At 51.7% G+C, this 20,436-nt stretch overlaps 1 protein-coding gene across 1 annotated transcript in view; it reads right to left on the reverse strand.

The window, feature by feature from the left end:
- The window catches only part of LOC121292524 (jun dimerization protein 2-like), a 63,432-nt gene extending 44,372 nt beyond the window's left edge, over positions 1-19,060 (reverse strand). Inside the window, exon 1 of the mRNA XM_041214613.1 lies at positions 18,971-19,060. The gene's annotated coding sequence lies outside the window, so the exon portion shown is untranslated. The remainder of the gene's footprint in view (positions 1-18,970) is intronic.
- Between the last annotated feature and the right edge of the window lie 1,376 nt (positions 19,061-20,436).

Raw genomic sequence — 20,436 nt, forward strand, 5'->3', positions numbered from 1 at the left:
CTCCGCGTGGTAGAGGTCAGTGCGCCAGACAACAACAGCACCACCCTTGTCAGCGGGTTTGATGACAATGTCAGGGTTGGACCTGAGAGAATGGAGTGCAGTAAGTTCAGAGAGAGACAGGTTAGAATGGGTGAGAGGAGCAGAGAAATTGAGACGACTAATGTCGCGCCGACAGTTCTCAATGAAAAGATCGAGAGAAGGTAAGAATCCAGAGGGAGGGGTCCAGGTGGAGGGAGAATATTGAAGATGGGTAAAAGGATCCGTTGAACTGGGAGAGGACTCCTGCCCAAAGAAGTGAGCCCGGAGACGAAGACGGCGGAAGAAGAGTTCAGTATCATGCCGAGCCCGAAATTCATTGAGGTGAGGGCGTAAGGGTATGAAACTAAGTCCTTTGCTGAGCACTGAACGTTCAGCATCGGAGAGGGGAAGGTCAGGGGGTATAGTGAATACACGGCTGGGGTTGGGATTGGAAGATGGGGTGGGGACGGAGGGACAGGCAGGGGTGGAGGGTCCTAGATGGGTGTTGGTGTCGATGAGTTGTTGGAGCTTGCGTTCCTTAGCACTTGAGAGAAAGAGAAAAAGTTTCTTGTTGAGGCGTCGGATGAGCCGAAGGATAAAATGAAACTGGGGGCACGCGCAGCTTTGAAAAAGGGTACGGCGGTGCTGCTGGAGGGAGAGGTCGAGTGTGTTCATATGGCGGCGCATGGCACTGAGAGTGGATTTCAGAATGTGACGGGAACAGCAGTCCGAGAAACGTTTTATGTCCCGGAGATACCTGTAATCCTGGGTGGGTTCGAAACATGAGGGGTGGAATTTCAGTTGAAATCCATGTGGGGTAAGTCGGAGACGGAGACAGTCACTGAGAAAGGAGATATGGCTGTGAAAGCGGGTTTTAGTAAACACCTTGTCAAACACTAGGAGAGAAATGGAAAGCAATGAAGGTGAACAAGGCAACAGAGAAATCCGGAAATCTTGTCGCAGAGAGGAACAGAACTTCTTCAAGGAGGTAGGCATTTCTTGAAGAGCAGTGGCAGTCAATTAAACACAGAGATAAAAACAAAAAAACTGCGGATGCTGGAAATCCAAAACAAAAACAGAATTACCTGGAAAAACTCAGCAGGTTTGGCAGCATCGGCGGAGAAGAAAAGAGTTGACGTTTCGAGTCCTCATGACCCTTCGACAGAACTTGAGTTCGAGTCCAGGAAAGAGCTGAAATATAAGCTGGTTTAAGGTGTGTGTGTGGGGGGCGGAGAGATAGAGAGACAGAGAGGTGGAGGGGGTTGGTGTGGTTGTAGCGACAAACAAGCAGTGATAGAAGCAGAATATCAAAAGATGTCAACAACAATAGTACAATAGAACACATAGGTGTTAAAGATAAAGTTGGTGATATTATCTAAACGAATGTGCTAATTAAGAATGGATGGTAGGGCACTCAAGTTATAGCTCTAGTGGGTTTTTTTTTTTTTTATTTTATATAATGGAAATAGGTGGGAAAAGGAAAATCTTTATAATTTATTGGGAAAAAAAAGAGAAGGGGGAAACAGAAAGGGGGTGGGGATGGGGGAGGGGACTCACGACCTAAAGTTGTTGAATTCAATATTCAGTCCGGAAGGCTGTAAAGTCCCTAGTCGGAAGATGAGGTGTTGTTCCTCCAGTTTGCGTTGGGCTTCACTGGAACAATGCAGCAAGCCAAGGACAGACATGTGGGCAAGAGAGCAGGGTGGAGTGTTAAAATGGCAAGCGACAGGGAGGTTTGGGTCATTCTTGCGGACAGACCGCAGGTGTTCTGCAAAGCGGTCGCCCAGTTTACGTTTGGTCTCTCCAATGTAGAGGAGACCACATTGGGAGCAACGAATGCAGTAGACTAAGTTGGGGGAAATGCAAGTGAAATGCTGCTTCACTTGAAAGGAGTGTTTGGGTCCTTGGACGGTGAGGAGAGAGGAAGTGAAGGGGCAGGTGTTGCATCTTTTGCGTGGGCAAGGGGTTGTGCCATAGGAGGGGGTTGAGGAGTAGGGGGTGATGGAGGAGTGGACCAGGGTGTCCCGGAGGGAGCGATCCCTACGGAATGCCGATAAGGGGGGTGAAGGGAAGATGTGTTTGGTAGTGGCATCATGCTGGAGTTGGCGGAAATGGCGGAGGATGATCCTTTGAATGCGGAGGCTGGTGGGGTGATAAGTGAGGACAAGGGGGACCCTATCATGTTTCTGGGAGGGAGGAGAAGGAGTGAGGGCGGATGCGCGGGAGATGGGCCGGACACGGTTGAGGGCCCTGTCAACGACCGTGGGTGGAAAACCTCGGTTAAGGAAGAAGGAGGACATGTCAGAGGAACTGTTTTTGAATGTAGCATCATCGGAACAGATGCGACGGAGGCGAAGGAACTGAGAGAATGGGATGGAGTCCTTACAGGAAGTGGGGTGTGAGGAGCTGTAGTCGAGATAGCTGTGGGTGTCGGTGGGTTTGTAATGGATATTGGTGGACAGTCTATCACCAGAGATTGAGACAGAGAGGTCAAGGAAGGGAAGGGAAGTGTCAGAGATGGACCACGTGAAAATGATGGAGGGGTGGAGATTGGAAGCAAAATTAATAAATTTTTCCAAGTCCTGACGAGAGCATGAAGCAGCACCGAAATAATCATCGATGTACCGGAGAAAGAGTTGTGGAAGGGGGCCGGAGTAGGACTGCAACAAGGAATGTTCCACATACCCCATAAAGAGACAGGCATAGCTGGGGCCCATGCGGGTACCCATAGCCACACCTTTTATTTGGAGGAAGTGAGAGGAGTTGAAGGAGAAATTGTTCAGCGTGAGAACAAGTTCAGCCAGACGGAGGAGAGTAGTGGTGGATGGGGATTGTTCGGGCCTCTGTTCGAGGAAGAAGCTAAGGGCCCTCAGACCATCCTGGTGGGGGATGGAGGTGTAGAGGGATTGGACGTCCATGGTGAAGAGGAAGCGGTAGGGGCCAGGGAACTGGAAATTGTTGATGTGACGTAAGGTGTCAGAGGAATCACGGATGTAGGTGGGAAGGGACTGGACAAGGGGAGAGAGAAGGGAGTCAAGATAACGAGAAATGAGTTCTGTGGGGCAGGAGCAAGCTGAGACGATCGGTCTACCGGGGCAGTTCTGTTTGTGGATTTTGGGTAGGAGATAGAAGCGGGCCGTCCGAGGTTGGGCAACTATCAGGTTGGAAGCTGTGGGAGGGAGATCCCCAGAGGAGATGAGGTCAGTGACAGTCCTGGAAACAATGGCTTGATGTTCAGTGGTGGGGTCATGGTCCAGGGAGAGGTAGGAGGAAGTGTCTGCGAGTTGACGCTCAGCCTCCGCGTGGTAGAGGTCAGTGCGCCAGACAACAACAGCACCACCCTTGTCAGCGGGTTTGATGACAATGTCAGGGTTGGACCTGAGAGAATGGAGTGCAGTAAGTTCAGAGAGAGACAGGTTAGAATGGGTGAGAGGAGCAGAGAAATTGTTTCCAGGACTGTCACTGACCTCATCTCCTCTGGGGATCTCCCTCCCACAGCTTCCAACCTGATAGTTGCCCAACCTCGGACGGCCCGCTTCTATCTCCTACCCAAAATCCACAAACAGAACTGCCCCGGTAGACCGATCGTCTCAGCTTGCTCCTGCCCCACAGAACTCATTTCTCGTTATCTTGACTCCCTTCTCTCTCCCCTTGTCCAGTCCCTTCCCACCTACATCCGTGATTCCTCTGACACCTTACGTCACATCAACAATTTCCAGTTCCCTGGCCCCTACCGCTTCCTCTTCACCATGGACGTCCAATCCCTCTACACCTCCATCCCCCACCAGGATGGTCTGAGGGCCCTTAGCTTCTTCCTCGAACAGAGGCCCGAACAATCCCCATCCACCACTACTCTCCTCCGTCTGGCTGAACTTGTTCTCACGCTGAACAATTTCTCCTTCAACTCCTCTCACTTCCTCCAAATAAAAGGTGTGGCTATGGGTACCCGCATGGGCCCCAGCTATGCCTGTCTCTTTATGGGGTATGTGGAACATTCCTTGTTGCAGTCCTACTCCGGCCCCCTTCCACAACTCTTTCTCCGGTACATCGATGATTATTTCGGTGCTGCTTCATGCTCTCGTCAGGACTTGGAAAAATTTATTAATTTTGCTTCCAATCTCCACCCCTCCATCATTTTCACGTGGTCCATCTCTGACACTTCCCTTCCCTTCCTTGACCTCTCTGTCTCAATCTCTGGTGATAGACTGTCCACCAATATCCATTACAAACCCACCGACACCCACAGCTATCTCGACTACAGCTCCTCACACCCCACTTCCTGTAAGGACTCCATCCCATTCTCTCAGTTCCTTCGCCTCCGTCGCATCTGTTCCGATGATGCTACATTCAAAAACAGTTCCTCTGACATGTCCTCCTTCTTCCTTAACCGAGGTTTTCCACCCACGGTCGTTGACAGGGCCCTCAACCGTGTCCGGCCCATCTCCCGCGCATCCGCCCTCACTCCTTCTCCTCCCTCCCAGAAACATGATAGGGTCCCCCTTGTCCTCACTTATCACCCCACCAGCCTCCGCATTCAAAGGATCATCCTCCGCCATTTCCGCCAACTCCAGCATGATGCCACTACCAAACACATCTTCCCTTCACCCCCCTTATCGGCATTCCGTAGGGATCGCTCCCTCCGGGACACCCTGGTCCACTCCTCCATCACCCCCTACTCCTCAACCCCCTCCTATGGCACAACCCCTTGCCCACGCAAAAGATGCAACACCTGCCCCTTCACTTCCTCTCTCCTCACCGTCCAAGGACCCAAACACTCCTTTCAAGTGAAGCAGCATTTCACTTGCATTTCCCCCAACTTAGTCTACTGCATTCGTTGCTCCCAATGTGGTCTCCTCTACATTGGAGAGACCAAACGTAAACTGGGCGACCGCTTTGCAGAACACCTGCGGTCTGTCCGCAAGAATGACCCAAACCTCCCTGTCGCTTGCCATTTTAACACTCCACCCTGCTCTCTTGCCCACATGTCTGTCCTTGGCTTGCTGCATTGTTCCAGTGAAGCCCAACGCAAACTGGAGGAACAACACCTCATCTTCCGACTAGGGACTTTACAGCCTTCCGGACTGAATATTGAATTCAACAACTTTAGGTCGTGAGTCCCCTCCCCCATCCCCACCCCCTTTCTGTTTCCCCCTTCTCTTTTTTTTCCCAATAAATTATAAAGATTTTCCTTTTCCCACCTATTTCCATTATATAAAATAAAAAAAAAAAAAACCCACTAGAGCTATAACTTGAGTGCCCTACCATCCATTCTTAATTAGCACATTCGTTTAGATAATATCACCAACTTTATCTTTAACACCTATGTGTTCTATTGTACTATTGTTGTTGACATCTTTTGATATTCTGCTTCTATCACTGCTTGTTTGTCGCTACAACCACACCAACCCCCTCCACCTCTCTGTCTCTCTATCTCTCCGCCCCCCACACACACACCTTAAACCAGCTTATATTTCAGCTCTTTCCTGGACTCGAACTCAAGTTCTGTCGAAGGGTCATGAGGACTCGAAACGTCAACTCTTTTCTTCTCCGCCGATGCTGCCAAACCTGCTGAGTTTTTCCAGGTAATTCTGTTTTTGTTTTGGATTTCCAGCATCCGCAGTTTTTTTGTTTTTATCTCTGTGTTTAATTGACTGCCACTGCTCTTCAAGAAATGCCTACCTCCTTGAAGAAGTTCTGTTCCTCTCTGCGACAAGATTTCCGGATTTCTCTGTTGCCTTGTTCACCTTCATTGCTTTCCATTTCTCTCCTAGTGTTTGACAAGGTGTTTACTAAAACCCGCTTTCACAGCCATATCTCCTTTCTCAGTGACTGTCTCCGTCTCCGACTTACCCCACATGGATTTCAACTGAAATTCCACCCCTCATGTTTCGAACCCACCCAGGATTACAGGTATCTCCGGGACATAAAACGTTTCTCGGACTGCTGTTCCCGTCACATTCTGAAATCCACTCTCAGTGCCATGCGCCGCCATATGAACACACTCGACCTCTCCCTCCAGCAGCACCGCCGTACCCTTTTTCAAAGCTGCGCGTGCCCCCAGTTTCATTTTATCCTTCGGCTCATCCGACGCCTCAACAAGAAACTTTTTCTCTTTCTCTCAAGTGCTAAGGAACGCAAGCTCCAACAACTCATCGACACCAACACCCATCTAGGACCCTCCACCCCTGCCTGTCCCTCCATCCCCACCCCATCTTCCAATCCCAACCCCAGCCGTGTATTCACTATACCCCCTGACCTTCCCCTCTCCGATGCTGAACGTTCAGTGCTCAGCAAAGGACTTAGTTTCATACCCTTACGCCCTCACCTCAATGAATTTCGGGCTCGGCATGATACTGAACTCTTCTTCCGCCGTCTTCGTCTCCGGGCTCACTTCTTTGGGCAGGAGTCCTCTCCCAGTTCAACGGATCCTTTTACCCATCTTCAATATTCTCCCTCCACCTGGACCCCTCCCTCTGGATTCTTACCTTCTCTCGATCTTTTCATTGAGAACTGTCGGCGCGACATTAGTCGTCTCAATTTCTCTGCTCCTCTCACCCATTCTAACCTGTCTCTCTCTGAACTTACTGCACTCCATTCTCTCAGGTCCAACCCTGACATTGTCATCAAACCCGCTGACAAGGGTGGTGCTGTTGTTGTCTGGCGCACTGACCTCTACCACGCGGAGGCTGAGCGTCAACTCGCAGACACTTCCTCCTACCTCTCCCTGGACCATGACCCCACCACTGAACATCAAGCCATTGTTTCCAGGACTGTCACTGACCTCATCTCCTCTGGGGATCTCCCTCCCACAGCTTCCAACCTGATAGTTGCCCAACCTCGGACGGCCCGCTTCTATCTCCTACCCAAAATCCACAAACAGAACTGCCCCGGTAGACCGATCGTCTCAGCTTGCTCCTGCCCCACAGAACTCATTTCTCGTTATCTTGACTCCCTTCTCTCTCCCCTTGTCCAGTCCCTTCCCACCTACATCCGTGATTCCTCTGACACCTTACGTCACATCAACAATTTCCAGTTCCCTGGCCCCTACCGCTTCCTCTTCACCATGGACGTCCAATCCCTCTACACCTCCATCCCCCACCAGGATGGTCTGAGGGCCCTTAGCTTCTTCCTCGAACAGAGGCCCGAACAATCCCCATCCACCACTACTCTCCTCCGTCTGGCTGAACTTGTTCTCACGCTGAACAATTTCTCCTTCAACTCCTCTCACTTCCTCCAAATAAAAGGTGTGGCTATGGGTACCCGCATGGGCCCCAGCTATGCCTGTCTCTTTATGGGGTATGTGGAACATTCCTTGTTGCAGTCCTACTCCGGCCCCCTTCCACAACTCTTTCTCCGGTACATCGATGATTATTTCGGTGCTGCTTCATGCTCTCGTCAGGACTTGGAAAAATTTATTAATTTTGCTTCCAATCTCCACCCCTCCATCATTTTCACGTGGTCCATCTCTGACACTTCCCTTCCCTTCCTTGACCTCTCTGTCTCAATCTCTGGTGATAGACTGTCCACCAATATCCATTACAAACCCACCGACACCCACAGCTATCTCGACTACAGCTCCTCACACCCCACTTCCTGTAAGGACTCCATCCCATTCTCTCAGTTCCTTCGCCTCCGTCGCATCTGTTCCGATGATGCTACATTCAAAAACAGTTCCTCTGACATGTCCTCCTTCTTCCTTAACCGAGGTTTTCCACCCACGGTCGTTGACAGGGCCCTCAACCGTGTCCGGCCCATCTCCCGCGCATCCGCCCTCACTCCTTCTCCTCCCTCCCAGAAACATGATAGGGTCCCCCTTGTCCTCACTTATCACCCCACCAGCCTCCGCATTCAAAGGATCATCCTCCGCCATTTCCGCCAACTCCAGCATGATGCCACTACCAAACACATCTTCCCTTCACCCCCCTTATCGGCATTCCGTAGGGATCGCTCCCTCCGGGACACCCTGGTCCACTCCTCCATCACCCCCTACTCCTCAACCCCCTCCTATGGCACAACCCCTTGCCCACGCAAAAGATGCAACACCTGCCCCTTCACTTCCTCTCTCCTCACCGTCCAAGGACCCAAACACTCCTTTCAAGTGAAGCAGCATTTCACTTGCATTTCCCCCAACTTAGTCTACTGCATTCGTTGCTCCCAATGTGGTCTCCTCTACATTGGAGAGACCAAACGTAAACTGGGCGACCGCTTTGCAGAACACCTGCGGTCTGTCCGCAAGAATGACCCAAACCTCCCTGTCGCTTGCCATTTTAACACTCCACCCTGCTCTCTTGCCCACATGTCTGTCCTTGGCTTGCTGCATTGTTCCAGTGAAGCCCAACGCAAACTGGAGGAACAACACCTCATCTTCCGACTAGGGACTTTACAGCCTTCCGGACTGAATATTGAATTCAACAACTTTAGGTCGTGAGTCCCCTCCCCCATCCCCACCCCCTTTCTGTTTCCCCCTTCTCTTTTTTTTTCCCAATAAATTATAAAGATTTTCCTTTTCCCACCTATTTCCATTATATAAAATAAAAAAAAAAAAAAAAACCCACTAGAGCTATACCTTGAGTGCCCTACCATCCATTCTTAATTAGCACATTCGTTTAGATAATATCACCAACTTTATCTTTAACACCTATGTGTTCTATTGTACTATTGTTGTTGACATCTTTTGATATTCTGCTTCTATCACTGCTTGTTTGTCGCTACAACCACACCAACCCCCTCCACCTCTCTGTCTCTCTATCTCTCCGCCCCCCACACACACACCTTAAACCAGCTTATATTTCAGCTCTTTCCTGGACTCGAACTCAAGTTCTGTCGAAGGGTCATGAGGACTCGAAACGTCAACTCTTTTCTTCTCCGCCGATGCTGCCAAACCTGCTGAGTTTTTCCAGGTAATTCTGTTTTTGTTTTGGATTTCCAGCATCCGCAGTTTTTTTGTTTTTATCTCTGTGTTTAATTGACTGCCACTGCTCTTCAAGAAATGCCTACCTCCTTGAAGAAGTTCTGTTCCTCTCTGCGACAAGATTTCCGGATTTCTCTGTTGCCTTGTTCACCTTCATTGCTTTCCATTTCTCTCCTAGTGTTTGACAAGGTGTTTACTAAAACCCGCTTTCACAGCCATATCTCCTTTCTCAGTGACTGTCTCCGTCTCCGACTTACCCCACATGGATTTCAACTGAAATTCCACCCCTCATGTTTCGAACCCACCCAGGATTACAGGTATCTCCGGGACATAAAACGTTTCTCGGACTGCTGTTCCCGTCACATTCTGAAATCCACTCTCAGTGCCATGCGCCGCCATATGAACACACTCGACCTCTCCCTCCAGCAGCACCGCCGTACCCTTTTTCAAAGCTGCGCGTGCCCCCAGTTTCATTTTATCCTTCGGCTCATCCGACGCCTCAACAAGAAACTTTTTCTCTTTCTCTCAAGTGCTAAGGAACGCAAGCTCCAACAACTCATCGACACCAACACCCATCTAGGACCCTCCACCCCTGCCTGTCCCTCCGTCCCCACCCCATCTTCCAATCCCAACCCCAGCCGTGTATTCACTATACCCCCTGACCTTCCCCTCTCCGATGCTGAACGTTCAGTGCTCAGCAAAGGACTTAGTTTCATACCCTTACGCCCTCACCTCAATGAATTTCGGGCTCGGCATGATACTGAACTCTTCTTCCGCCGTCTTCGTCTCCGGGCTCACTTCTTTGGGCAGGAGTCCTCTCCCAGTTCAACGGATCCTTTTACCCATCTTCAATATTCTCCCTCCACCTGGACCCCTCCCTCTGGATTCTTACCTTCTCTCGATCTTTTCATTGAGAACTGTCGGCGCGACATTAGTCGTCTCAATTTCTCTGCTCCTCTCACCCATTCTAACCTGTCTCTCTCTGAACTTACTGCACTCCATTCTCTCAGGTCCAACCCTGACATTGTCATCAAACCCGCTGACAAGGGTGGTGCTGTTGTTGTCTGGCGCACTGACCTCTACCACGCGGAGGCTGAGCGTCAACTCGCAGACACTTCCTCCTACCTCTCCCTGGACCATGACCCCACCACTGAACATCAAGCCATTGTTTCCAGGACTGTCACTGACCTCATCTCCTCTGGGGATCTCCCTCCCACAGCTTCCAACCTGATAGTTGCCCAACCTCGGACGGCCCGCTTCTATCTCCTACCCAAAATCCACAAACAGAACTGCCCCGGTAGACCGATCGTCTCAGCTTGCTCCTGCCCCACAGAACTCATTTCTCGTTATCTTGACTCCCTTCTCTCTCCCCTTGTCCAGTCCCTTCCCACCTACATCCGTGATTCCTCTGACACCTTACGTCACATCAACAATTTCCAGTTCCCTGGCCCCTACCGCTTCCTCTTCACCATGGACGTCCAATCCCTCTACACCTCCATCCCCCACCAGGATGGTCTGAGGGCCCTTAGCTTCTTCCTCGAACAGAGGCCCGAACAATCCCCATCCACCACTACTCTCCTCCGTCTGGCTGAACTTGTTCTCACGCTGAACAATTTCTCCTTCAACTCCTCTCACTTCCTCCAAATAAAAGGTGTGGCTATGGGTACCCGCATGGGCCCCAGCTATGCCTGTCTCTTTATGGGGTATGTGGAACATTCCTTGTTGCAGTCCTACTCCGGCCCCCTTCCACAACTCTTTCTCCGGTACATCGATGATTATTTCGGTGCTGCTTCATGCTCTCGTCAGGACTTGGAAAAATTTATTAATTTTGCTTCCAATCTCCACCCCTCCATCATTTTCACGTGGTCCATCTCTGACACTTCCCTTCCCTTCCTTGACCTCTCTGTCTCAATCTCTGGTGATAGACTGTCCACCAATATCCATTACAAACCCACCGACACCCACAGCTATCTCGACTACAGCTCCTCACACCCCACTTCCTGTAAGGACTCCATCCCATTCTCTCAGTTCCTTCGCCTCCGTCGCATCTGTTCCGATGATGCTACATTCAAAAACAGTTCCTCTGACATGTCCTCCTTCTTCCTTAACCGAGGTTTTCCACCCACGGTCGTTGACAGGGCCCTCAACCGTGTCCGGCCCATCTCCCGCGCATCCGCCCTCACTCCTTCTCCTCCCTCCCAGAAACATGATAGGGTCCCCCTTGTCCTCACTTATCACCCCACCAGCCTCCGCATTCAAAGGATCATCCTCCGCCATTTCCGCCAACTCCAGCATGATGCCACTACCAAACACATCTTCCCTTCACCCCCCTTATCGGCATTCCGTAGGGATCGCTCCCTCCGGGACACCCTGGTCCACTCCTCCATCACCCCCTACTCCTCAACCCCCTCCTATGGCACAACCCCTTGCCCACGCAAAAGATGCAACACCTGCCCCTTCACTTCCTCTCTCCTCACCGTCCAAGGACCCAAACACTCCTTTCAAGTGAAGCAGCATTTCACTTGCATTTCCCCCAACTTAGTCTACTGCATTCGTTGCTCCCAATGTGGTCTCCTCTACATTGGAGAGACCAAACGTAAACTGGGCGACCGCTTTGCAGAACACCTGCGGTCTGTCCGCAAGAATGACCCAAACCTCCCTGTCGCTTGCCATTTTAACACTCCACCCTGCTCTCTTGCCCACATGTCTGTCCTTGGCTTGCTGCATTGTTCCAGTGAAGCCCAACGCAAACTGGAGGAACAACACCTCATCTTCCGACTAGGGACTTTACAGCCTTCCGGACTGAATATTGAATTCAACAACTTTAGGTCGTGAGTCCCCTCCCCCATCCCCACCCCCTTTCTGTTTCCCCCTTCTCTTTTTTTTTCCCAATAAATTATAAAGATTTTCCTTTTCCCACCTATTTCCATTATATAAAATAAAAAAAAAAAACCCACTAGAGCTATACCTTGAGTGCCCTACCATCCATTCTTAATTAGCACATTCGTTTAGATAATATCACCAACTTTATCTTTAACACCTATGTGTTCTATTGTACTATTGTTGTTGACATCTTTTGATATTCTGCTTCTATCACTGCTTGTTTGTCGCTACAACCACACCAACCCCCTCCACCTCTCTGTCTCTCTATCTCTCCGCCCCCCACACACACACCTTAAACCAGCTTATATTTCAGCTCTTTCCTGGACTCGAACTCAAGTTCTGTCGAAGGGTCATGAGGACTCGAAACGTCAACTCTTTTCTTCTCCGCCGATGCTCACTTTCTCTCAGGCACCTTCCACAAGGGTTCACCTCCCGGGTTTCGAACTCTCCTTCTGATGCTCCTCTCCCCGGGTCACCACATGCGTTCAAAGCTCTCTCACCGACTCAGCCATCAACCTTGCACCACTGCTTCACATGCCCATAGCGAAGATTTACAGACTTTCAGCCGTCTCTTTGGACCTTCTGACTTCTCACAAGCCTTTATGTTGCTTTGAATCTGCTTGCTGCAGCTTTTCTCTCTCTAAGCCTGAAGCCTGGAGCCTTCCTCTGCTTTTCACTCTTAACTTCACTAACAGGACCTTTTCGAGGCCCCTGTCCTTCCTTTGACGAGAAGGTCTTCTTGGGACCTTCTCCTGCTCCACTCCCCTGGATTTTGGGGATTTTCTTCTTTAGTTTGGAACCTGCTATATGTCCCTTTCCATCTCCTGCCTGTCCTGGCACCTCCTTTAAACTGGACTCTAACTGCTGTATTTTGTGTTTGTGCGTGTGTGTGTGGGGGGGTGGGTGTCCCTCTCTGGACCCCTGTTGCTCAGCAGCAGCACAGTTTACTCTATGCTTGTGTTTGCTTTAACTTCTCTTCAGGAGTTGTAAATCTCATTAGAAATGCAGGTACACAAACAGCTTCAGACCTGCTGTCTCCCTCAAAAATTAAACTAGATCCCAGGTTTCACCTTTTAACCCACAATTAGAAAAAAATATAAATTAAATTTAAACTTAAAGATATTCTTTATTCCTAACACACCCAAATATACATAACTTAATTAAACTATTGCCTACCAGCTGTCACATGACTCTTGCACACTGGTCCACCAGTTCAGGAGGGTTTCCAAGACATTTGTATTGTCTCATGGTGTCTCCCATATTACAAGTGAGCTGGAGCAGATTTTAGAGACGGAGGCAGGAGTGGAGCGGGTCCATGTCGGAGGGGACTGGACCCTTCAAACTCAGCTGAGCTGGTCATTGACACTGAAGCTCACGGTCCATCGACAAAGAGGAATATTCTGAAGCAGCAGCAGAATATGTGTGAGGTTCTGTCAGCATTTCCAGCCGCAATGTGCATCACTGGAGAGAGATTGAAAGAGCCCATCTCTAGAATGAGCGCCATGATGTCTCAGGCCTTTGCGCAGATGTCCACCTGCATGAAAAGAATGGCCATCCGTATGGAGCATCAGTAATAGCATGTAACTGAGTGTCTGCTGGCCTTCACCAATGGCCTTCACACTGCCAGTTTAACTAGGATGAAGGAAAGTCTTGTCCTGGTTATTCAGTGCCCCAATGAAGTGGACAAATACTCTCCAGCTCTGGGCTAAAATGAAAGTGTGGGTGGCTCATATGGGAAGATGGCAACAGGAGTAAAAAAAGACCTTGTAGTTTCAGGAGGGAAATCACTTGGGGGTTTAAAAATGTGTTACATTGTCACTTTTATTGTAAATGTTTAGAAGGTAGCGTTTATCTCCAAGGTGCCATCTGCTGATGTCATTTGAAGATATGAATAACTTTTTTTTTATTCATTCATGGGATGTGGGCATCGCTGGCTTGGCCAGCATTTATTGCCCAAGCCTAACTGCCCTTGTTCAGAGGGCACCACTGTGGGTGATTTGGCAGCGTCCTGGGTATCTTGTACAGACATGTGTGATAATCTTCCAGTTACATAAGAGGTGAACATTATTAGGGTGGAATCCGCTTTGATTGGTAAATGCTGCTGGTTGAGTGGGGGTAAATGGCAGTGCTGGCAATCATGGCACTAGACACCTGAGAGATCCACCTGTACACTTCAGATTGAGAAATTCTCCAGGTGTCACAGCAGATTCCTGGAAGGAGCCAGAGACACTGTCCACCTGACCCACTTGGCAGGAGTTGCCAGCAATGATCTGTTGTAAAAGTCTGGGCCCCCTGAGGCATTGGCGCTCAGGCATGTCCATAAAGCTGATCCACTGCCTGTATACCCTGTGTTGGGGGAATAACCTCCTCTGAGCTGGAGCTCCATGTTAATCCCCTCTGTCATTTGGAGAGGCAAGTGGGTGAGGAGAAGGCTGCTGCTGCTATTGATATTGCTCCCCCTGCTCCTGCTGTTACTGCTTCTATTGTTTCTCATCAGAGATCAAGGTGGATCTGCATAAGCTGCTCCCATGTTACTGTGAAGGCTGACAGCTGGGAAGTTCAAATCAAAATGAGAAAATTCCAAGGTAACAGAAATGAACGGACATCACCTCCAAGCCAGAGAAAGCACACTCTCAGAACAAATCCTGTCAGCAAAAAGCCTCTCACACTGTCACACACAACGTTCACCTGGGGAAGGCAGAGCTGTCCCACCCCCAGTGATAAAGGCACCTGTTGTAGAGAGGCCAAGAGAGTGGGGAGTGTCAGAGAGAAACAGAGACACCCGGAGGGGGGGTGGGGGGGGGGGGGCTCTGTACACACAGAAGTGGATAACACACCGGGGGGGAGGGGGGTATATCGTACACCCTGGGGGGAGGGGGGTATATCGTACACCCTGGGTGGGGGGGGTATATCGTACACCCTGGGGGGAGGGGGGTATATCGTACACCCTGGGTGGGGGGGGTATATCGTACACCCTGGGTGGGGGGGGTATATCGTACACCCTGGGTGGGGGGGGTATATCATACACCCTGGGTGGGGGGGGGATATATCGTACACCCTGGTGGGGGGGTATATCATACACCCTGGTGGGGGGGTATATCATACACCCTGCTGGGGGGTTATATCATACACCCTGGTGGGGGGTTATATCATACACCCTGGTGGGGGGGTATATCGTACACCCTGGGTGGGGGGGGTATATCGTACACCCTGGGGGGAGGGGGATATATCGTACACCCTGGGTGGGGGGGTATATCGTACACCCTGGGTGGGGGGGTATATCGTACACCCTGGTGGGGGGGTATATCATACACCCTGGTGGGGGGGTATATCATACACCCTGGTGGGGGGGTATATCATACACCCTGGTGGGGGGGTATATCATACACCCTGGTGGGGGGGTATATCATACACCCTGGTGGGGGGGTATATCATACACCCTGGTGGGGGGGTATATCATACACCCTGGTGGGGGGGTATATCATACACCCTGGTGGGGGGGTATATCATACACCCTGGTGGGGGGGTATATCATACACCCTGGTGGGGGGGTATATCATACACCCTGGTGGGGGGGTATATCATACACCCTGGTGGGGGGGTATATCATACACCCTGGTGGGGGGGTATATCATACACCCTGGTGGGGGGGTATATCATACACCCTGGTGGGGGGGTATATCATACACCCTGGTGGGGGGGTATATCATACACCCTGGTGGGGGGGTATATCATACACCCTGGTGGGGGGGTATATCATACACCCTGGTGGGGGGGTATATCATACACCCTGGGGGGGGGGTATATCATACACCCTGGGGGGGGGGGTATATCATACACCCTGGGGGGGGGGTATATCATACACCCTGGGGGGGGGGTATATCATACACCCTGGGGGGGGGGTATATCATACACCCTGGGGGGTACTTTGGGGGGGTTGGGCTGTTCCAAGTTGGCGGGGGGGTGTTTTTAAAAGGAAAATGAAGGTTTTTAATTAAACAATGAAATGAGCAGCTGTTTAGCCAGGGGTGAGGGCCCCACTTCACATCCCCAAACACCCCCCACCCACAAACAGCACCCCCCAAACACGCACCCCCCAAACACCCACCCCCCCAAACACCCACCCCCCCAAACAGCAGCCCCCAAACACCCACCCCCAAACAGCACCCCCCCAAACACCCACCCCCCCAAACACCCACCCACAAACAGCACCCCCCCAAACACCCACCTCCCAAAACACCCACCTCCCAAAACACCCACCTCCCAAAACACCCACCTCCCAAAACACCCACCTCCCAAAACACCCACCTCCCAAACACCCACCTCCCAAACACCCACCTCCCAAAACACCCACCTCCCAAACACCCACCCCCCAAACACCCACCCCCGCACAAACAGCACCCCCCAAACACCCCCCACCCACAAACAGCACCCCCCAAACACCCCCCACCCACAAACAGCACCCCCCAAACACCCACCCCCGCACAAACAGCACCCCCCAAACACCCCCCACCCACAAACAGCACCCCCCAAACACCCACCCCCCACAAACAGCACCCCCCAAACACCCCCCCCACCCACAAACAGCACCCCCCAAACACCCACCCCCCCAAACACCCACCCCCCCCCCCACAAACAGCACCCCCCAAACACCCCCCCCCCACAAACAGCACCCCCCAAACACCCACCTCCCAAACACCCACCCCCCCCCCCACAAACAGCACCCCCCAAACACCCACCCAGAAACAGCACCCCCCAAACACCCCCCCCCACAAACAGCACCCCCCAAACACCCACCCAGAAACAGCACCCCCCAAACACCCACCCCCCAAACACCCCCCCCCCACAAACAGCACCCCCCAAACACCCACCCAGAAACAGCACCCCCCAAACACCCACCCCCCAAACACCCCCCCCCCCACAAACAGCATCCCCCAAACACCCACCCAGAAACAGCACCCCCCAAACACCCACCCCCCAAACACCCACCCAGAAACAGCACCCCCCAAACACACCCCCCCAGAAACAGCACCCCCCAAACACCCACCCCCCCAAACACCCACCCCCCCAAACACCCACCCAGAAACAGCACCCCCCCAAACACCCCCCCCCCACAAACAGCACCCGCCAAACACCCACCCCCCAAACACCCACCCCCCAAACACCCACCCCCCAAACACCCACCTCCCAAACACCCACCTCCCAAACACCCACCTCCCAAACACCCACCTCCCAAACACCCACCTCCCAAACACCCACCTCCCAAACACCCACCTCCCAAACACCCACCCAGAAACAGCACCCCCCAAACACCCACCCCCCAAACACCCACCCCCCAAACACCCACCCCCCAAACACCCACCCCCCAAACACCCACCCCCCAAACACCCACCCCCCAAACACCCACCCCCCAAACACCCACCTCCCAAACACCCACCTCCCAAACACCCACCTCCCAAACACCCACCCAGAAACAGCACCCCCCAAACACCCCCCCCCACAAACAGCACCCCCCAAATACCCACCCCCCAAACACCCACCCCCCCAAACACCCACCCCCCCAAACACCCACCCCCCCAAACACCCACCCCCCAAACACCCACCCCCCAAACACCCCCCACACACAAACAGCACCCCCCAAACATATCCCCCCTTAAAAACACCTCCCCACACACAAACAGCACCCCCCAAACACATCCCTCCTCAAAAACACCCCCGAAACACTCCCCCAAACAATCCCCCAACAAACAGCACCCCCCAAATACCCCCCAACAAACAGCACCCCCCAAATACCCCCCCAACAAACAGCACCCCCCAAATACCCCCCCAACAAACAGCACCCCCCAAACACCCCCCCCACCATAAACAGCACCCCCCAAATACATCCCTCATCAAAAACACCCCCCCAAACAGCCCCCCAACACCCCCCCCCACAAACAGCACCCCCCAAACACCCCCCCACACACAAACAGCACCCCCCAAACACATCCCTCCTCAAAAACACCCCCCCAAACACACATCCCCAACACCCCCCCCTAAACACCCCCCCAAACACACATCCCCAACACCCCCCCAAACACACATCCCCAACACCCCCCCAAACACACATCCCAAACACACATCCCCAACACCCCCCCAAACACCCCCCCAAACACACATCCCCAACACCCCCCCAAACACACATCCCAAACACACATCCCCAACACCCCCCCAAACACCCCCCCAAACACACATCCCCAACACCCCCCCAAACACCCCCCCCAAACAAACATCCCCAACACCCCCCCAAACACCCCCCCCAAACAAACATCCCCAACACCCACCCCAAACACCCCCCCAAACAAACATCCCCAACACCCCCCCAAACACACATCCCCAACACCCCCCCAAACACACATCCCAAACACACATCCCCAACACCCCCCCAAACACCCCCCCAAACACACATCCCCAACACCCCCCCAAACACCCCCCCCAAACAAACATCCCCAACACCCCCCCAAACACCCCCCCCAAACAAACATCCCCAACACCCACCCCAAACACCCCCCCAAACAAACATCCCCAACACCCCCCCAAACACACATCCCAAACACACATCCCCAACACCCCCCCTAAACACACATCCCCAACACCCCCCCTAAACACACATCCCCAACACCCCCCCTAAACACACATCCCCAACACCCCCCCTAAACACCCCCCCCAAACAAACATCCCCAACACCCCCCCAAACACACATCCCAAACACACATCCCCAACACCCCCCCAAACACCCCCCCAAACACACATCCCCAACACCCCCCCTAAACACACATCCCCAACACCCCCCCTAAACACCCCCCCCCCAAACACACATCCCCAACACCCCCCCTAACACACATCCCAAACACACATCCCCAACACCCCCCCAAACACACACCTCACCCCCAAACTTCAACTTAACAAGTGGCTCAAAGTTTCTAAGGGAACTGTCGCAACTTATTGGGAAACTTGTAAAAAAGTTTAAAGCGAGGATGGGAAAAGAGAGAATTTCAAACTGCGGGGAATTCGCAGGGGGAAAATCCTCCGTCAACATCAGCAGAGCTGGAAGCGGCTGCGGATAATTCCAGAGATTTCACTTTGCAAGTTGCAGGGTAGAGAGAGAGGTTGATGTACCTGGCGGACTGGCGGATAGAGCTCTCCTTCCTCGGGATTCACTCGGTGGAGAAGTTGCGGGAGCCTGGGCCGTTGCATCAGCCTCTGTTTTTATTCGGATTCCAAATTCTGGGAGGGTTTGGGAATGCGGAACCACTCCGGATCCAAACTCACGTCATTCCGTCTCCATAGCTCAGCCCTAGCGACCAAAACAACAGAGAAACTTCAGAAAAAATACTGCAGACAAACTGTGATTAAAATAGACAGAGAGAGGAAAGTATAAATCAGAGAGAGAGAGAAGCAGAAAGAAACACCAGGAGAGAGAGAAAGACAGTAATAAAAACAGAAAAACACAGAGGGTGAGATAAACAGAGAACTGGACAGAGGGAGAGAGAGAGAGAGTAACACACAAAAAACAGAGAGGAGCATTTGTCCGCCGGCTCCACCAATGTGTTTGTGTCCTTTTGAAATTCTACACTCTCCTCACAGTTTACAACCATTCCAAACTGAAGTGGGCAGATGGTTGGAAGATGAAGTTCAATGCGGAGATGAGTGAGATGATGCATTTTAGTTGGAAGAACATGGAGAGACAGTATAAAATAGGGTGCAGGAGCAGACGGACCTGGGTGTACATGTGCATGAATCATTGAAGGTGGCAGGACAGGTTGAGAGAGCAGTTAATAAAGCATACAGTATCCTGGGCTTTATTTACAGGGGCACAGAGTACAAGAGCAGGGAGGCTATGCTGAATTTGTACAGGAGACTAGTTCAGCCTCAGCTGGAGTATTGTATCCAGTTCTGGGCACCACACTTTATGAAGGATGTGAAGGCATTGGGGAGAGTACAGAAAAGATTCACCAGAATAATCCACCTCATTCCCAAAAAGCAGCTCGAGCAGTGCCTCCTTTCTCATTGGACTGGACACATACTGCTGTAGGAAATTCTCCTGCATGCATTTGAGGAATTCTTGCCCCACTTTGCCCTTTACACTATCTCAATTTCAGGCTGGAATTTTCAGCTCCTGCTAGCAGCAAGAATCGGCACAGGTAAGTCCGGAAAATTTGGGCAGCAGCCAAGAGTCCATTGACTTTGGGAAATCCTGCCCTGTATTTGGATAAAGTCCCCATTATCACTACCCTATCATTTTTGCACTTCTCTGTGATTTCCTTGCAGATTTGTTCCTTTACATCCTTCCCAATAGTTGGTGGCCTATAGACTACACCGAGCAGCGTAATTTCACCTTTTTTTGTTCCTTAGCTCTAGCCAAATAAATCCTGTCCTTGACCCCTTGGGGATCTCCTCTTTCTCCAGCACAGCAATGCTCACCTTAACCAATACCCCACCCCTCCTCCTTTCCTTCCTTTCCTATCTCTTCTGAACACCTTGTACCCGGGAATATTTAACACCCAGTCCTGCTCTTCCTTGAGCCAGGTCTCTGTTATCACCACATCATCATATTGCCACATGGCAATCTGTGCCTGTAACTC

The sequence above is a fragment of the Carcharodon carcharias genome, chromosome 20 (genome assembly GCF_017639515.1).
Source record: "Carcharodon carcharias isolate sCarCar2 chromosome 20, sCarCar2.pri, whole genome shotgun sequence".
NCBI classification, from domain to species: Eukaryota; Metazoa; Chordata; class Chondrichthyes; order Lamniformes; family Lamnidae; genus Carcharodon; species Carcharodon carcharias.